This window comes from Balaenoptera physalus (genome assembly GCF_965194825.1).
Source record: "Balaenoptera physalus genome assembly, chromosome: 2".
Classification (NCBI taxonomy): Eukaryota; Metazoa; Chordata; class Mammalia; order Artiodactyla; family Balaenopteridae; genus Balaenoptera; species Balaenoptera physalus.
In genome coordinates, this window is record NC_138883.1 from 129,037,904 (window position 1) to 129,057,941 (window position 20,038).

The 20,038-nt window shown below is 40.5% G+C and overlaps 1 protein-coding gene across 1 annotated transcript in view; it reads left to right on the forward strand.

Moving 5' to 3' along the window:
• Positions 1–8,543: 8,543 nt before the first annotated feature.
• The window catches only part of CERS3 (ceramide synthase 3), a 120,119-nt gene continuing 108,624 nt past the window's right edge, over positions 8,544–20,038 (forward strand). The window contains exons 1-2 of the mRNA XM_082448459.1: positions 8,544–9,411; positions 9,734–18,726. The gene's annotated coding sequence lies outside the window, so the exon portion shown is untranslated. The remainder of the gene's footprint in view (positions 9,412–9,733; positions 18,727–20,038) is intronic.

Below are 20,038 nucleotides of genomic sequence, written 5' to 3' on the forward strand. Positions count from 1 at the left end.
CACACATATTTATATATGCCTTTGTGTATTTATAAAATATTTATGTAAGAACATATAAGAAAATACTAATAGTGGTTGCCCTGGGAAACAGATCTGAAGTAGAACATTTGACTTCTCATTATATATCTCTTTCTACTCTTGTTTTTAATTGGGTACTTTTTTTTTTAGTTAAAAAAATTTTTTTTTTTTTTTAAATTTATTTTATTTATGTATGGCTGTGTTGGGTCTTCGTTTCTGTGCGAGGGCTTTCTCTAGTTGTGGCAGGCGGGGACCACTCTTCATCGCGGTGCGCGGGCCTCTAGCTATCGTGGCCTCTCTTGTTGCGGAGCACAGGCTCCAGATGCGCCGGCTCAGTAGTTGTGGCTCACGGGCTTAGTTGCTCCGTGGCATGTGGGATCTTCCCAGACCAGGGCTCGAACCCGTGTCCCCTGCGTTGGCAGGCAGATTCTCAACCACTGCGCCACCAGGGAAGCCCAAAATTTTTTTAAGGAAAGGAAAAAAACAAACATTCTTTATGTTCCTAAGGGTACATAAATGTTAAATGCATTAAAAGTCATGCTTATACAGATGTGTTTTTGACCTGTGTTTCTCTATAAGGTTAATAAGGAACCATCAGTCCCTTGTTATATCTAAAATGAGGAAAAGGCAATCTCCTATGTATGCAGAGTGTTGCCATTTCAGAGACGCTACATATATTCAATATAACTAACCCTTAGGTGTAAGCCAATTCCTCCCACCCTCACTGAAGCCCTACTATTGGTGAAGGTGACTGACTCTGGCTATGTGATAACTTTCCTGGCTGTTCAGAGTACCAGAGCTGTCCTGAGGTAGTCCATAAGGGAACACAAAACTAGTGATATTTGCACAATGAGTTTCCAGTCTGTAACTCCACCTCTTCAAGTAAACGCATGTGTGTCCAAGTGACCACAAAGTGTCATGAATCTAATTTATTGTTTTAACTTAAAATACAACATATACAGCAAAATACATGTATACGACTTGATGAATTTTCACAAACAACATACCTGTGAAACCAGTATCCAGATCAAGAAACAACATTACTGGCACTCAGGGGGTCCCCCTTGGATCCTCTTCCAGTCACTATCCAGCGGTAAAGGTAACTATACCCTAAATTGAGACAACATAGATTAATTTTGCCTAGTTTTGTCTTTTATGTAAATGGAATCATAGAGTATGTGTTCTTTTATATCTGGTTTCTTCAACATTATTTGGAAGTGTGTTCTAATTTATTTTTTAAATAATTGCCAAGTAGCTGCATTTCAACTATTAGTAACAAAATACTTATAACTCCTCAAAATTGTCTATGGCACTCCCAATGTGCTAGGATGGTGAAATTGACAAACAGTGGTTGAAACAAAATAGAGACTCAAACAGGTTATACAGGGCCTTGTGCAGTTGGCCCCAACCTGTTCCTCTAGTCTCACCTGTGGTTCTCGCCCCACTCACTGTCTTAGGAGCACCACCTTTTGCCTTACATATTCATTCATCAAGCCCCATCTTTTTTTTTTTTTTTTGGTCAAGCCCCATATTAAATGTTGGACCTGTGAAGCCTTCTCCACCTGTTTTGAACCATTAGATCTTACATGCTTGATGTTCTCTTCACTGTGCTCTTTCCTGTATTGTAGAATTTGTCACATTATGTTTTAATAATTTGCCAACAGTCTCCATTTGCCATGCTCTTTTTACATTGTCCCTCGTGAACAGCATCATGTCTGCCCCATTATTATAAACACACCACAAATGTTGAGCAAATGAGAAGAGATCCTCTCCAAGGACTTGATAGTCTGCTGGGGCAGACAGGTGTGCAGAGACCTAAAATCTTTAACGCATATATCAGTCACACTTCCTATATGCCGGCTGCTGTTCCAAATGCTCTGATAATCCTCACAATAATAGGTACTATTATGATCCCTATTTTGCAGATGAGATTAACTTGGTAAACTGGTAAAGTGGCAGAGCCGAGACAGTGGATCTAGTCAGTCTAGTTCCAACCTTCTCTCCATAACTGCCTGTCTTCAAGCAGAGGGTGATACATGTGCACTATTAAAACTAACGTTGTACTATGTGTAGTAAGTGGTATGAAGAGAAGTCATGCTGGCAAGCTATGCTGGGGTCAGAGCATCCAAGACCTTGTGTGCTGTGCTAAGGAGTTTTGACTGTTTTGTAGGCAGTGGAGAGCCAGTGTGGTTTTCAAGTAAGTGACTGGTTTTGTGTTTGAAGAAAGTGACTTCCATGGCAATATAATGGCGAGGCAGACAAGTAGAAAGATTGAAAAGAATCCTGGGGAAGTCCCACTGGCATCAGGGGCAATGGGAATGGAAGAGGGGGATCAAGGCCTTCTTGCTGAATGCCTGCATCAGGCCCCCTCCCTCCATAGATCCACTAAGACATGAGAAAAGGAGCAGTGAGACACACAAGCACTGACTGAGCAGTCCAAGAAAGCCAAATCCTTAGCAGGTCTTTGGACTGAGGAACAGGCACAGCTGAGGACAGGGCTACCACACTGAAATGGGATTAATTAGACACATACTGAATGTTGAGAACCACCACCACTGCTAACCTTTTCCTCCAGGAAATTAGAAGAGAATTCTGTGGAATCTGACACAGATTTAAGAGGAAAGATCTAAAGATACATTGTCGGGGGGGGGGTTCCCCAAAGAAATTACTCGGCCAAGTCTCCCAACTATGAAGCCCACAGTCACAAACCACCCATGGGCAGTTTCTAGTTGGCATTTATGTGCCCAACTCTTACATAGGAGTGAACAGCCAAGGATCACGAGGCATTTGCAGAAAGTCTCTTAACATGACAGACAGAGGCCAAAACAAACAAGACAGATTAGGCAAGGAGCAGATTAATCTAGTAATATCTTCAGATAAATGGTTGTAAAAGATAATACATAAAAAAAAGAATATTCAGGAGGAGAAACAAACTTCTTATAAATGAATAATGCAATAGCAGAAATGAAAAACTCAATAGAAATATAGTAAGTTGAGGAAATCTTCTAAAAAGTATAACAGCAGGACAAAAAAAAATTGGAAAATAACGAGAAATGACAAAATTTGAGGACAGTTCACGAGGTTCAATAACTGAATAGCAGAAGTTCTAGACAGAAAAGTGGAAACAGTGAGGGAAAAGTACTAAAGTAATCCAGGAAAAATTTCCAGAACTGAAAGACTGAGTCTTTCAACAATGTGTGAATATATAACTGGAAAAAAAAATACACCTAAATTTTACAAAGGAGGGAGAGGATCAGCCTGAGACAGGAGCTGTTTTCTCACTCGCACCTGCACGGTGGAGATGCAGCTGCTGCTGTTCACGGAAATAGGGGAGTAGATCGTTACAGTCTCGAGGAGGAAAATGAGTTCCATCTTCACCTGAGTGATTGGGCACTGTCTTCAGCACGTGTTGATGCCCAGCAGACACAGAGAAATCCTGTGTTGAAAATGAGAATATCAGCATTAGAGCAAAACATAGGAGTCATTTGCCTATGCATTATGAAAATCACAGGAGAAGGTCTAATTTCCCTGAGACTAGAGAGAGGAGGAGAAAGAGGTCTGGATGAAGAAGGAGAGTGAAAAAAATTACAGAGGCAAGAGAACAAGGAATACTTTGCAGAAATTAAGGTCAGGTAGGGCTTTGAGAAGGGAAATGTATATGGAGTTTGGTATCTGAGAAGAAGACGCTGGGCGTTTTGACCATCAGGAAGCTGTTGGTCACTTGTGACAAACCAGCTTTAGTTGGACCTGGAGAGAGGAGAGGGAGAGGAGGTAGAAACCACAAGGACAGTGATTTTCAACTTATTTGTGTTTTCGGTGCCATCTGAATACTGGGATTTGTTGTGACACCTGTGAAATGACTGTGTCATCACTGACTTGAATGCCATCCCCGGAGGCAACGGTCACCAAGCACCTGCTGGGATTCTGACCTGCCTCCTGACCTCTCCTCAGGGCACATGTGGCCCACTCATGCTGCATTTAGCCCACTTGGACTGCCCAGGGGTTTGGAAAAACTTGACCTAAATACTGAACTTTAATTGGTCTTTTATGAATTGTCATTTGTGACACCATATAGAGTTGTCTTGCTTTATATTAAAATACTCATTTGAAAATTGTGGTTGATAAAATGCCTTTTCTGACTATATTATTATAGGTCAGACTAGCAAATCAACTGTAAGTTTTTCTAATTATTCTAAGGAAAGTGGAGCTGAACAAAGCAGATCAAAGCCTTTACAGTTAACCCCATGTATCCCCTCCTAATTATACAGCTCACTAGTATATTTTTTAAGATATAGAAAAAACAGGGATCCCCTTCTAAATTTGCCATTGACATTAACCTTTTCGAGAAGATTGACTAAACTGTAGTATAGTTACTGTGTTGGGTAAAACACATGTTTATATATACCCTGGATTGCTTGTGGGTTTTTTTTCTCTTTGGGACTTTTGCTATTTTTTCAAAGAAAGTACAGTTTTCTAATACTTAGAAGAAATGAGAAATGGAATGTGATCAGGGTATGATTTCCTTTCCAGTGAGAAAAGTTCAGGTGTTTTTAGTCTGGTTTGAGACAAGAGTCTACCTAATCATTGAAAGCCGTAGAGTTTAAAACATGGGTTTACATTAAAGATATTGTCTAGGAGTGGGGATTGGGATTGTCTGTGGCATCATGATAGCATGTGGGGTTTTTTTTTAAAGTGCTTTAGACCTCCTGCCAGACACATTTCTCCCTTGAGGCCCACAAAGTGAACACACCAGCAGCACATTTATGATTGCTTATGACTTTGTTTTTTAAGTTATTTAACAAACTATAATAAGGAAGCACAGGTTTTCCTGCAGCTAAACTTTTTTTTATTTGCTAAGAAAGGAAGTTTATTCTCCATTTCTAAATTGCTGACTTTGTTCATTTCTGTAAAACATAAGAGTAGTATAGCCCACTACTGTAAAATAGAATTGGATTTTTGACTGCCAATTTTCCTATAAATTGTCTTTTAAATTTTTTTTCTGATTTTGCTATTTTTCTCTGTAATAAAGTGGAAAGATTCCCCTTACTAGATTGTTGACAAGTAAATCATTTTTGGTGTCATGGAGCATTCTTTGCTTGAATATGGCATATGTCCTCTTGTGTGTCACTTTTAATATGTATAATGAATGATTTGATGGTTATATGGAAGTGAAAATGAGTGGTGAACTAGAAAATAAAATTGATTGGCAACAGCTTTTCCACTATACGAATGAGTTTTATTAAAAACTAATAGTGAAATCAGAGTAACATTTAGGAGTAATCACAAACAGCCTGATTCTCTGAAAGGTCCGTATGGCCAAAAAAGTATGTCAGTACACCTCCAGATGGGGATTTGGAAATGGATCTTGAACAGCACTCTGTACTTCCTAGATCAGCATGGAGAGAGAAGAAACAACCAAGATCCATCAGAAGTATTTCTTTTAACAGCATTATAAAAAGTTAAGAGTATTGTTTATTTTGTTCTTTAATAGTCTTATGGAGGGTGGCAAAGGGCCATCTGCAGCAAAGGTATGTCATTCCAGGTGTTACGGGTCAGTGGTGACATACCCACCATGGGAGGCTGGACTCACAAACACAGTAGCATGCCATGTGGGATAGTGATAAGTAGAAAATATGATGCTAGAACTCTTATGCCATCTGTGTTATACAGCCGGGCTGTGCAATTTGATTTGTGGACCAGCTGATGAAAAAAAAATCACTGTAGTAAGTATCTCAAGAAAAGTGCTTTGGGACCATCCAAGACCAGAGTTTGAGGCTCCAACTGTATTATGTGACTTTTAATCTAAACCTTTGGGTATGAGTTCTTTGGTCTGATCATGTACAAGCAGCAGACAATAAATAAATGGGCTTTATATTATAAACAATCAAAAAGTTGTTCTCTTTTAATAGTTGAAAAGTTGTTCCTTTTTACTGAAGTATAGCATACACAGTTTTAACCTTAAAATGATTTTTCTTGTCATAAATTACATTTTTGCCATTACAGTTTATTCTTTCTTGTTATTTCCTTTGTTTTCTCTTGGGTTGCAGATGGGTTGTTAGTAATTTGTACTATGTCTTGTAGTTATTTGGAAAACATACCTACTTTTTTAACTATACAAATCATTACCTTTTATGCTTTCAAAAAAAATGTTTGAAAATTCCTTTTTCATCAAAGCCAAGACTGAAGCCATAAGTGTAGACTCCATTATATGCAAATTTAGTTCACTTTCACTTTTCCTGCCCCCTCCAGTTTTCTGGCCATTGTTAATTTCATCTGAATTCATAAACCAAATTGCTGCTCCCCCAAAACTTGTACATTATATAGCTTCTCCCAATTTTACTTTTGCCTTTTACATTCCATTTTATTATCACCATTATATTTATTTATTACTTAGTCTTAACTCTGTTTCACAATGTGTCCAATGAACTAATCTCAATTTTGGTTCCTCTTGGGTAATGTTTCCATGAAGGAAGTCTAGGGTATGTCTCTCAGCAATTTTTCTAGGAAGGGGGATATATTTTCTGAGACCTCATATATCTGAGTGTCTTTTGGTTGCCATTCCTTTGTTGACCTGAATAACAACTTGTTTGAGAATAGTTTTTGTGTTACAACTTTTCTTAAACCATTGCCATTTTGCTCGTTTTCTATCCTTAGCTTCTGGAGAAGAAAGCTGAGACCATCCTCATTTGATTATTTTTAGGTTAACTGATTTTCTGATGGATGCATCCAAAATAATTTCTTGTCCTTGAAATCCAGAAATTTCCTGAGGTTCTGACTACATATGGTTCTCTTTTGAGTATTCTTGCCTAGAACAAGATGAGTCTTACATACCATCCCAGATATGTTTTCTAGGTTTTCTTTTGCCATTCCTTCAGTATTCTTTACATTTCATTTTTAAATCATCATTTGTAGATTGAGTTTCTGCTTTCTAATCTCCATGCTTACTTTCCTCTCTTAACACCCTCATCTTTGTTCTTTTTTCTGAGTGTTCTGGTGGAATATCTGAACTCTTTCCTTCTTCATACCTGATTTGATCTTCTACAATGTCAGTTCAGCTCATCATTACGTCCAAAGCAGGTGTTAAATTATGGTTATTTTTCTACTTCCTTGAAATCTCCTTTCATCCATCTCTATTCATATATTAACTGCATCCCAACTCCTTGTTTTCTTATCTCATCCTGAGCTCTCCTTGATGCCTTTTTGTTTTTATTTCATGGAGAACTAATTAAGACTTAGCACTTAATAAGACTTAATCATTAAGTTGCTCATTATTAAGAACATAATTTTCTACATTTTTTGTGCGCTCAAATAGTAAAAATAGCTGTCATTTTCTGAGTGCTTAATTTTTCCAGATGTTATGCTAAATGCTTTCTAGACTTTTTTTCCCCTCATTTAATCCTCAGGACACCCTGCAAGGAGGAATTATTACCCTTATTTTACTCATGAGGAAAGTAGCATTTAAAAGGACTATTAAAAAGCCCAAGGTCACACATCCCAAAGTTAATAAGTTGAAGAGTTGTAGTTTAAACCCAGGGCTGTCTGACTCCAAAGCCTGTTTTCCTTACTACACTATACTATCTTCTCTATAAATGATTTTCATAGGTTTATATTTAATAAAATATTCAGAGGAATAATACTCCCCCTTTTACTGGAGGGGTTTTTTTCATTGCCCCATTTTATCTATCTTCTATTTATGATCTATCTCTGTTAATTCAACCTTGTAATGAGAGATCACTGCAGACCTGGGTTTATGTAATTATTCTAGAATTTCCTCTTCCTCTCCTTACCTCCCGAATTGTGAACAGTCTGTAGGCCAGTTACAATGTTATTTTCCCCCTAGAAACGTTGTGTAGTTGAGTAGCAAGGGAACTGGGTTTGGACTCACGAAAAACCCAGATTCGAACCCCAGCTATGCTATGTACGAGCTGTGTAGCTTGGGCAAGTTACTTAGCCCCTCCGTTACATGCCTGTGTTGCGAGGTCAGTGTGCCTATTACGAGAGGTGTAGGCCCAGGTAAATTCCTGCCACCAAAAGCAAGCTGTTGTTACTACGGTGCAGCGTGGTGGCCTGTTGGGGCTCCCTCTCGGCCCCACCCAGGGGTCCCACGCCCTCAGGCCTCGAGCGGCCCGTGTCCCAGGATGCACCGCTGCGCTGACCGCCCAGCCCGGCTTAGCGATTGGAGGCTCGACCTCAGGACAAAGGAGGAGAAAGGTACGTGGGAACGATGCGGCTCAGGGGCCCTGCGGCCGGGTGTGCGCCGGGCGGCCCGACCTCATCGCCGGGAGACGTCGCTGCGCAGGCCGAGGCCGAGTCTGGGTCCCTGTGCCCACGCAGGCCGAGGCTGTGCCCCTGTCCCCACGCAGGCTGTGTACCGGGCCCCTTCCTCGCCCAGGCCGAGGCCGAGTCCTGCTACCTGTCCCCACGCAGGCCGAGGCCGCGTCCTGGGCCGAGTCTCTTCCCCTCCTGCTGCAGCCCCTGCTTACCAGGCCTTGCAAAGTCGGTTAGGCGCGTCCCAGGGCTACAGTGCCAAGCAGGTTTCCATCTTTGCCTTTGTCTTTGCCTTCATGGGTTTTTGTGAATTGCTGGGTTGGCTCCACCTTCTCACCCAGGTGAGTAGAGGTCAAGCCCAGATACCTGCCGAGTTCAAAGTAAGGGAACCTCAGAGACTGTCGGGAAGTGGACTGAAGGCCTAGACTTGATTCCACAGGCCACTGTGGCCTTTGTACTCCTGTCCAGGACATCTTTCTGTGTGGGCTTTTTCTCAGGTGAAAGTTATTATCCCTATGTGACTTTAAACAAACTCTAACAATACCCTTTTATTTACTCTAAAAATTCAACAGAATTTATCAAGGACCCAGTATGTGCTTAGACCCAGTATGAGATCTGGGTGCTGGCACCTCAATAATGAAAAAGGCACCCATCCTATTCCCCATAGTCATAGTTTGGAGGCCTAAATCACCCTCCGATATTTGATGCTTACTCCAATTTTTCTTTTACCCCATCAGAAAATGTCTTTAAATCAGCTGAAATGAGGGGAGGAAACATCTAAGTAGTATGTGGAGTTGTAGAAAGGGTAAGTCGATCCAGTTAGGTTGGTTTGGGCACTGTAAATCGTGCCTCATAATCCATTAATAGGTCAGTAAACCAATTTAGTAAGTCCAGACCAGCATTTTTCTAAAAGATTAGACTAGAATAGACAATAGAGTACATCAAAAATAGTATGGATAAGTATTGTTGTGCAAAACTTTGGTTTCAGTTATATATATATTTATAGGTGTATTTGTACTAGGTTGTGATGCAAAATGTATTTATTGTGAATTACATTTTAAAAATTAAGTTACAGGTTTAGATCAGGACAAATATGTTATGTATATACAAAGTACCCTTGCAGTAGTAATAATCTATCTTTTTTTTTTTTTAATTTTATATTCTTTTTTTAAAATTTTTATTTATTTATTTATGGCTGTGTTGGGTCTTCGCTTCTGTGCAAGGGCTTTCTCTAGTTGCGGCAAGCGGGGGCCACTCTTCATCGCAGTGCGCGGGCCTCTCACCATCGCGGCCTCTCTTGTTGCGGAGCACAGGCTCCAGACGCGCAGGCTCAGTAATTGTGGCTCACGGGCCCAGTTGCTCCGTGGCATGTGGGATCTTCCCAGACCAGGGCCCGAACCCATGTCCCCTGCATTGGCAGGCAGACTCTCAACCACTGCGCCACCAGGGAAGCCCATATCTTGATAACAATTATTTGCAAAGATTGGAACTATGAAAGAGTCAAATGGTATTTCTGCCCTAATTAGCTTCATGTTTGATATTTACTTTACATGGTATTAGCAGGGCATGTATTTGGGTATCTGATCCATCACATTCATTATAGATCATTGCTGATGTGTAAGGAATGGAATGGCAGAATTGCTCCAATATACGAGATCAGACACTCTGGTGGTTGCCGATTATAGAAGCCACAAGCCATCATTGTTACTGTGAAAATATGCATGATTTCTAGGTTATGTTTGTTGTTACCATGTGTGACCATATGAAGATCTTTGCTTTACATTGTCCTTGCTGAAAGCCAGCGATGAAGTTTAACAGTCTGAGAGTTTTCTGTTCTGTTCTAGTTATGATGTTACTTTCTCTGAAAACTTGATGCAAAGCATATCTGAGGTCAAAGGGCTTTTGCTATTGAAAGATGTTTTTCTTTTCAGCTTTGATAAAAGATTTTTTTAAAAAATAAATTTATTTATTTATTTTTGGCTGTGTTGAGTCTTCGTTGCTGCACACGGGCTTTCTCTAGTTGAGGCCAGCGGGGGCTACTCTTCGTTGCGGTGCGCGGGCTTCTCATTGCCGTGGCTTCTCTTGTTGCGGAGCACGGACTCTAGGCGCGTGGGCTTCAGTAGTTGTGGCATGCGGGCTCAGTAGCTGTGGCACGCGGGCTCTAGAGCGCAGGCTCAGTAGTTGTAGCTCACGGGCTTAGTTGTTCCGCGGCATGTGGGATCTTCCCAGACCAGGTCTTGAACCCGAGTTCCCTGCATTGGCAGGCGGATTCTTAACCACTGCGCCACCAGGGAAGACCCAAAAGATTTTTTTAAAATTTTTGACTAAAATTTAAAGCTCTTAATTCTTACTGTAATAATTATTTTTTATATTTTGTATTTGTATTTATTTGTTGAATGATTAGTTGGTTAATTTTGATTTTAAGGATTTAAATAACTATAAGTTTGGACTATAGTTGCTGAAACTAATTTCCCAGTGTACAATTTATCCTCTGATGTTTAGGCCAGACATTTAATTGTAAATGGCTAGTATTTTATTTTGCAGATGGGCCTTGCAGACAGTTTAACATGATCAAGCAAACTATTATATTTTTATTTTAACCATGCTTACTGGTGTAGTAACTGCTATGATAGGAATTCCATAAATGTGTGAATGAATGAACACTATAAATTATTCATGTTAACATTTGGTGATACATATTATTAGTTTTTAGTAAAACAATTTTTATACCTGGAAAGGTTGTGTAGTTGCATAGCAACTTTTAAGAGAAACTGGTTTCTTTTAAGAGAAACATATTTGGCAGGTTTAGTCCAGAGAAATTATAAGGCATCTATTTTAAATGAGATAAGCGAATAGAAGTCATCTTGTCCTATAGGACACTTTCAAACAGCACCTAACAGTGAAACAAGTTATGTGACATCTGAATTTCTAATTCAAAACCAGCCTAACACAAAAGAGGTTAAAAAAGGGGGAGAGGGTATTATTTTTCCTTATTTGAGGTCTCAGGAGAAGCCAGTGAGGGGCATTTTATAGTCAACTTGGTATGTGGTATTTTGCTCATATCCCTTTAGTCTCTTTCAAAGTGTTAGACCCCAGCAATTGCTGTGTAGTTCAGCTGATCTGTTGATAGTCTCCCACAGAGAGAGAGCAAATGACTGCGGACATTCAGGGAATGTACTTGCTTTTTCCAGCCATAGCCAAAGCTTGAGACTCTTAAGTAGCTAGAAAGCAGGGACCATAGCTGCCTTGTTCACTGTGATTTCCTATTTTCAGGCACATAGGAAGTGCTCAATAAATAATTGTTGAAGGAATGAAAATACCATGGAAGGAGGAAGAGCAGCAGCAGAAGGTATATATAGCCTAAAACATGGGGGAAAGAGTATTATCAGATCCTTAACTCATATTTATTGAGGGTCTCCTATGAACCTGGTAGTGTTTCTGGGCTCATGGGCTGTTTACAGCCTAGGGGAGACAAGGCACATATTGATCAAGTTGTGTTACAGGAGGATTTTGTGCAGTACTATTAAAAAATGGGGCTGCACATAAAATGGGGCTAATGGTGTGATTTGGATAATAACTGGAAAGAGAAAGAGAAAGGTTGATTCAGGTTGATTTGAGAGGCAAAGTTTCCCAGAGGAAATGGGTGGGGCTGGGATAAGAAGGGATCACAGGTGGGGCATGAGCATAGCCACTGGCTCAGCCCAAGGGGAGATTGGTATTGGGGTACAGTGGAGAGTAAAGCGGGATAGCCTGGGTGGAGATTATATTTTGGAGGAGAGGTTAGGAAATAGATAGTCATGGAAGTTAGATTTCATGTAACCAACATAAAGAAGCCATAAGTTCTGGAGCAAGGAAGCATTTTGTTGAAGGCTGTGTTTTGAGAGTACTTGGTAGCTGCAAGCAGGAGGGCAGCTCTCCCTCAGGGACCAGAAAGGGACAGGAAGCAGCCCCCCAGTACTGGAACCTCAGCACCACTTTCAGTCACACCAGGATGTTCTGGTCACTTTGGATGCTTTGGTGGCACAAAAGCAACTGATGAGGGGAAATGCCTTTGGCCTAGAACTTCACTTTAGGAGGGTCTGGAAATGACTAAAGGGTGACCAAGTGTGTTCAACTGTCACAGAACCACACATGCTCCCTCCCAACCTCAAGCCTGTCTGTGTTGCTAATGCCCTGTGGAGTAACAAAGTCTTTTATTAACAAGGAGGCAGAAGTTTGAGTTCTTGTTCTCGGGAATGAGTCTTAGTTGCTGATCTCATGAAATTTAGTCCAGCTTGTGTTTTCCATAAAGCACTCCATCCTGATTTTTAAAAAATTGCTCCCTAAAATTCATAAGCTGAAGAGAGGTACCCATCTTTGGGGGTCTCAGGTTGCCAAGCACATCTTCTCCCAGTTCTTTGTCAGCAGATGGCATGTAGGGTATGGGGTAAGAGGGAGAATGGGAGGGAAAAGATAGACAGTAAGCTCCTTGAGGTCAGGGGTCTTGTGTTCATCTTTGTGTTTCAAGCAGCTTATATAATAAATGTGTTGAATGAATGATGGCCGGATGGATAAGGGGCATTTTGTTTCCTTACTGTCTAGTCACACATAACATGGTATCAATGGCCCAGATATTTATTCAAACACTCATCTTCTTCCTACCTCCTCTTCCTTCCTACCTGTTTAGTGCTGATGCAACTCATAAAGCACATGGAATGCCCAGCACAATGCTGGATAAAGGGACTGTAGATGTTAAAGCTACCAAGTCCAGCCTTCACAGACTGAGATAATCATGGGATTAATGATTTTGAGGATGAAAAGTTTATCTGCCCACTCCAGTCTGATTCCTGATGCCATACTGTGTAGTCTGAGCTCCTCATTTAAAATCCATGGCTTACACTTGCATGCACAAAGGATATGAAATAATAAATTTTGAAGTCCATCTCCTCTATCATCCCAATTTGTACCTGGGTAGAGCATATAAATATACCTGCAACACATACACATGTGTCTGTTTCCCTCTACACTCTGTATAATAGGGTTATTGAACAGTTCTGCTCATTTGTGTGAGTATGCATCTGTGTCAGTTTGGGCAGTCATGCTATATTATTATTCTTGAGATCCTTAGCTCCTTCAAAAGACATAATGTGATGTGCCTGGCACTAGTATGAACCCAATAAATACTTGCTGAATGAGTATTTATTCATTGAATAACAAATGAACAAATACTCTGTTCAGAGAATGGTAATGGGTGCTACTTGGAAACTTTATACAGTCCTTATACTCAAGATTTAATTGGAGAAACTAAGTCTATGTGCAAGAAATAAAGTCTATTAGGAATAAACATAGGAATAAAACCTATAGATTAAATATATTAATAATAATTATTATTATAATCATAGCTAAAATTCACAGAGTGCTTACTATATGCCAGGTACTCTCCTAAGTGCTTTTATGGATATTAACTAATTTACTGTTTTCTTAACTCTATAAGGTATTGCTGTTACCTTCCCCATTTTGCAGTTGAGAAACCTGAGGAACTGAGAGGTTAAATGACTTGTCTGGAGTCACACAGTCAATAAGAATAAGATCACATAATGAGCACAAAGTGGCAATGGGGCTTAGCAACAAAACCTTTCTGCAGGAGGCGAGTTGAGATGTGGCCTGCCCCATCACTGAGACACAGACCATCTGCTGGCCATCACTGGGGGTGGTAAACGAAGCTGTGGAGAGCCCGCTAACATGATGATGTGTGATCTGGCTGGCACGTGACACCACAGCCTTCCCAGAGAATGTGCCAGCTGCATTCTGAAGATCCTTTGCTTCAAATGCTCAATATGTGACAGATTTAAGTCTTCAAGGGAAGACTCTCCCCCTCTCCTAACAAGCTCAAAGTAGAACTGGCCATCTTCTCGACACACAAATGCCGACTTTCAATTTTGAAAAAACCCAGTGAATTACCTTTGAGAAAGTAACTACCCGTTGTGGTAGAGAGGAAGAGAGGACGGTAAATAGCTAGATAACTGAATGTACTCTCTCAGCACTGAGTGTCCACTCTGCCAAGAACTATTTGGACTCCTGAGGACTCAGCAGTGAACAAGGCAGATGGAAGTCCCAGTCCTCGTGGAGCTGCCATTCTAATGGGGAGACAGGCAGTAAAACAAATAAGTAAGAGATAGTGAGGAGTGATGAGGGGAAACAAAGCAGGAGAGAGGATGGAGCTTCGGGAAAAGGAGGGCACTTGAGTGCAGGAGAACCCGTAGTTCTGATGATTCTGTCTTCAGTTTCCTCACTTTCTCACAAAGTAGCCTCTCAAATCACCTGTCAGGGACCCTTGCAACACTGGGCCAGGGAAAGTGTGGACCCTGGTGGGTGGGGTAAGGGAGACACAATTCAGTTTCTACAGTCTGTAATCTACTGTGGAGATTGAATCATGGAGACAGGGGGACTATTTTATGTCAATATTCAATCAGCGTAGGTATTTGTGCAGACATTTCCTTGTTTCATTATATCCCACAGGAGTTTTCCCATATACCTATTTAAAGAATACACGGTTTGGTAGCATTTTGAGTTAACATTTCTATCTCTGAGCAAACCTTTGCATCTGAAAAATCTGAAAACGATGAGATGAAACATTACAAGAAAACAGAGTTTGTTGATAGCAAAAGCTCAGAAAATTGGACTGGTTAGGTTAAGATCGACATGGCCAAAATTGTATTCATTATGTTTCTTGGAAGGGATTTTCTCCTTTGAGGAGAAAAGCAGATCAGTTCTATTAAACTTGTATTTTCTTCTCTGGAAAGTTAGATTAAGGTTCAATGTCAAACACAACATGCAGCTTAGAATATCAGAAGCTGCCCCACTTCCCTTTCCTCCATACCCACCCCACGTGCAGCTGTGTACCCTCTGTTCCTTGCTAGCAGAGCTGTGGCACCATGTCTAGTTGTCTGCTTCCTGCTGGGGCCCACAGTCCATTTTCCTGTGTCCTGCTTCCTCTGTTTTCCTCTTCTGAGATCCTAAGTAGCCCTCCAGAATCTTGATTGGATTTACCTGGGTCCACACTGCTCTTATCCCCCGCCCCTCTTTTACTCTGTGAAATATCCTTCACGCTCTTTCTTACTTTAGTAACCGTTAGTGACAAGATTGGTCTGTGTGTAAAAACGCATCAGTTTTGTAATGTACCCCCTACTGCTCCCCTCGAAACTTCTCCACTCTTATCAGGCTTAATTGCCTACATTTAATTGTCAGAGGTAATATTCACTTTTTAAAATGCAATGATCATTAAGATTTTAATAAATGATTTAATATCTATAATGGAGATTCAAATATATAAAACTGATTCAATATCTTAACTCCTAAAGTTTTCTCATAAAATGAAACAGTTAAGTATTGCCTAGAAGTGACACCCACACATGCATCTTGCTCTATCATGCTTCCTTCAGGTTCTCTGTTTTCTGTTAGCAATGAACTGATACATTTATCATGAAGCACAAGTGAGAAAGAGAGAAAAAAAAAGAGAGAAAAAGAAAAGCATTACCTTAGGAGTCCTGGAAAGAACCATGTTTATATTTATTTGTCTTCCTCAGAGGAACTCCCAGACATGAGGCTTACATGTCTGGGAGTTCCCCCAATTCACAGCTCCCCCAGGTCACAACTAGCAAACCTCCAGAATTCCTCACTTCCATCCCTCTAGCTGTTGAAACTCAAATTCCTCACTTCCATCCCTCTAGCTGTCCCCTGTTGCATAGGTTTTTCATCTGTCTCTAAAGAAGGAGGAACTACACCTTGACCTTGACTCAAAAAATACAGCAGATGTGAAATTCTTTTAATGATAGAGAAGGTATTGAGCTATGTATAAATACTTCATATTTGATTTGAACATTGTATCTCATCAGTAGATGACATGTATTTAGTTATACAATTGACAAACAAAAAATGTGGTCCTACAATACTCTTTTGGCTTGTTTAATTCTGAGAAAGGGCATCCAGAGTAGAGTTCAGGAATATCCTCTTCCCCAGATATCTGCAGAGCGAAATTGAGTGTTTGATGCCCACAATTTAACTGTTGACAAGTGTTAACTGTTGACAAGTATTGAACAGATCAGCACTGTGCTAAGCTCCAGGAATATAAGGATGTGTAAGGCATGTCCCAGAGGGATTCCCAGTGTAGTGGGGAAGCAGATACAAAACCAGCTAAGTTGTAATAGTAGAGTGAGCATTGTAATATAGGTATAAACACAGAACAGGGAGGGCTGAAAGCTGCAGGACTTGGCAGGGGAGTCAGACTTTCATCACTCAGAGAGGGCAGAGAGCAGTCAATGGAAGGGCATGGAAGCTGCCTGTTTGCTTTGCCTGGGAGTTAGTGGGAGGGACAAGAGAAGATTCTGGAGGAGTAGCTATCTCCTCTGCTAAGGAGACCTATCGGAAAAGGTGGCTGGCAGAGCTTTATCAGCAGGGGAAAGAGACATGATAAAAAAAAAAAAAACTTAATTGGGAAGATAATGTTACTAAGTCCAAGCTCGTACTGCTTACTGTACAACAGGCCAATAAACTGAGAAATGAGTTGTTGGGGTGAGGAGTAGCAACTTTATTCAGAAAGCCAGCAGACCAAGAAAATAGTGGACTAGTGTCCCAAAGAACCATCTTCCCTGAGTTAGAATTCAAGCTTCTTTTATACTAAAAGGCGAGGGGGTGCGTTTGGTTGCTGCAATTTCTTGGTGCCAGAATCCTTTGTTCTTGCAGAGGTCCAGTCACAATGTTCCTATAAACTTGCAACAAGACAAATGTTATTCTCTGTTCTGCAACTTTTTATCTCCATGTGAATGGAAAAGTGTTATATCTTTAAAGGTCAGAGCCTTGTGAATGAGCTATCCTGTATATTTCAGGCTATAGGCAGCATTCTTAACTTGTAGCCAAAGCAATAGAATACAAGGTTTAAAGAAAAAGAAACAAGATTTGTTCTTCCCTATTACAATAAGTCTGGTGGCAGTTAGAAGATGATAGTCTAGAAATGGATAGTGTGAGGTAATTCTTCATAGTCTCCTGGCAAGATCTGATGAGGGTCTGAACCACAATCTGTGCATTTAGTGCCCACTCTGCTGGAAGTTCACCACCTGCCAGATGAGTTTTAAATTTTATGACCACCTTAATAGAAAAAAGAAAGTCTGGGAAGAGAAAAACAGCCTAGGAGAATTGAGTGAGCAAGTGTTGAGTGAAAGGGCCTTGACCAGTCTTCCTTCTTTGAACTAAATTCATTAGAGAAATTTGAGAAACTATGGAGTTTCAAAGAACTTGAAACTGGCATTTCCCCTTCTCTGCCTCTAGTCAGCTTTTAATTTGCTCTCAGCTATTAAGCTGATAGAAGAAAAAAGCTGTCTTTCAGCAGTTGAAGTCAGCCAATGAGAAGAGCTTCGAATCAGGCATTCAGAGGAGGCAGCACCTCCTGCCCAGACCTCCTGGGAGGCAAGGTTTGGCTTATAAGAAGGACAGGAATAAACTTGTTGAAGTTTTCTTACTTGTCAAAGCACCTTTAAATAATCCATGCCTGCAGTAGTTTCATCTTCAGGCAAGAGAAAGTGAAAATGGCCCCAAAAGGTGCAACATCTCAAATAAACACTATAAAATGAGGGACACTTGCCTTTAAAATTGAAGTGCCTCAAGCAGACAAACAACATTTATATTGTGCTACTAATAGGTTTGTCTTTCCTTGTCTGTGATGATTGTTCTTTGAGACACAAATAAAAACAAAGCGAATTGCATCCAACTATTCTAAAAAGAAAAGATGATCTGATTTTTTTTTCTTTTTTTGGTCATTTTATGGTTCAAAAAAGGGATTTTTTTTCAATTGCTAGGAAACAGGTGGAAAAGTTGCATTTCTGAGACTGATGCTCCTTGGTAATGAGTTTTGTGGTGCAGTGCTGGTGGTAGTGGTGGTGATTTAGTTAGCAAAAAGCCCTGCCTGTGTTCCAGGCTTCTGGAGAGTACTACAGCTGTCAGACCAGCTCGGAGGATAGTGCAGGGCTGTCAGCAGTGTTTCAGGTCTCTTTCCGCCACACAAACCCCTTCCTTTTAATACAAACAGCAAGACTGTCCTGTTCAGTAGTTGACTAATGACTGTGTGCACTGAAATGCAATGATGATGAAGCAGTTGATACATTTGTGACTCGGTGTCCCACTGAATTCCAGTTTTCTCCTCTCCAAGTGGTCAAACAGGAAACAACATTGCATCAGGAAGAATCTGAAGGTGCCATCCAGTAGCTGTGCCTCACGTCACTCACTGCCCTCAGTCAGAAATCTTGACCTGCAACTTTAGAGGGTGGGTCTCTGAAAGAATTTCAGAGCTTACACAGAGCTGAAGTGTGTTGCTCTCTGATGAGAACAAAGCTGGCTGGAGCACTGAGAGTCTGGCTCTGTCTCTCTTCACAACCAAGGGGCATCTTTGTGGACTGAGGTTTCAGAAAGGTAGGCACCATCTTGTGGATGTTGTTACTATTTGAGAACCTTCAAAACCAAGTTGGCCTTGGCTGTGTGTGTGTGTGTGTGTGTGTGTGTGTGTGTGAGAGAGAGAGAGAGAGAGAGAGAGAGAGTGAGAGAGAAATGATGAAAATGTTTGTCTTTGGCCTGATTGTGGGAGAGATACAGAAAAGAGAGTTTTGAAGCCATTTGCTTGATGAGTTTTACTTCAGAAGTCTTTAGTAGTGGAGAGTAAATGTTGAATTCAAACTTCTACTTCTAACTTGTATTACTTGCTCTTTGGCAAGTTTAAACTGATTCATTGAAGGAACAGGAAGAATTGTTCAGAGAGTGAAATCACATGCGGCTGAACGCTCAATCGGCATAGCTTGGTTTATTTGGAAAGCCTTGACTCAAGCTGAAATGCAAAGGGTCACTGAGGATCTCCAGGCAGCATAGCAAAAGCCATTTCAGAACATCTTAAATTTGGAACAAGGCAGAATTTGCTCATCTCACAGTAACAAGGTTTTCTAAGCTGGTTCTGTCTTAAGGGAGATAGTCTCAATGTCATGTCCAGAAGACATTAGCTGATTAATTCTAAAACTGCCAGCTTTGTGCAGAAAAATGAAACAAAAACAAAACTTTATTTTTTCTAACCCATGTTTAGTGAAGATGTTCTTTTAAGCAATTTTATTTCCTGAAAAGCCTTACACAGAGCAAAGGAAAGAAACCTTTGGGACTCACCAGATGATGAATATTAATTTATTCATTAATCTATAATGTCCAAGGTCCTTCTCTACCATGAGTGAGGATTCAGACTTTAAAGACCTTTCATTCCTCTCCCCTACAAGCCTTTTTTAAAAAGGGGGTTTCCACTTAAAATTTCATCAGTAGAATTGCTGGACAAAGGGACAAATTCTTGAAGGGGAAAATAGGCATATGTTCATACTGACAGTAATTGTATAGTCTTCCCATTAAAAATATTCTGTCTTTTCTAAAAGCAATCAAATTAACTTACATAAGTTTGAAGATAATTCTGGGTTAGCAAGAATCTGCACTTATTGGGTTCCTGCTGTATGTATATGCATTTCCCATTTAATTCAGTGAGATAAGACTCATCTTATGCAGTTTTCAGATAAGGAAATATAGGCTCAGTGAGATTTTAGCAGTATAATAGGGAAGTGAGAAAGCCAGAACTCTGTTGCCTTCCTACACACAGATATATATACAATCATATATATATATGATTGGAGCCTTCTATTCTCCTATTGTATTCCATCAGCCCTTTACAGAGTCCTTGTCACCTGGAGGTGTTTCTGAA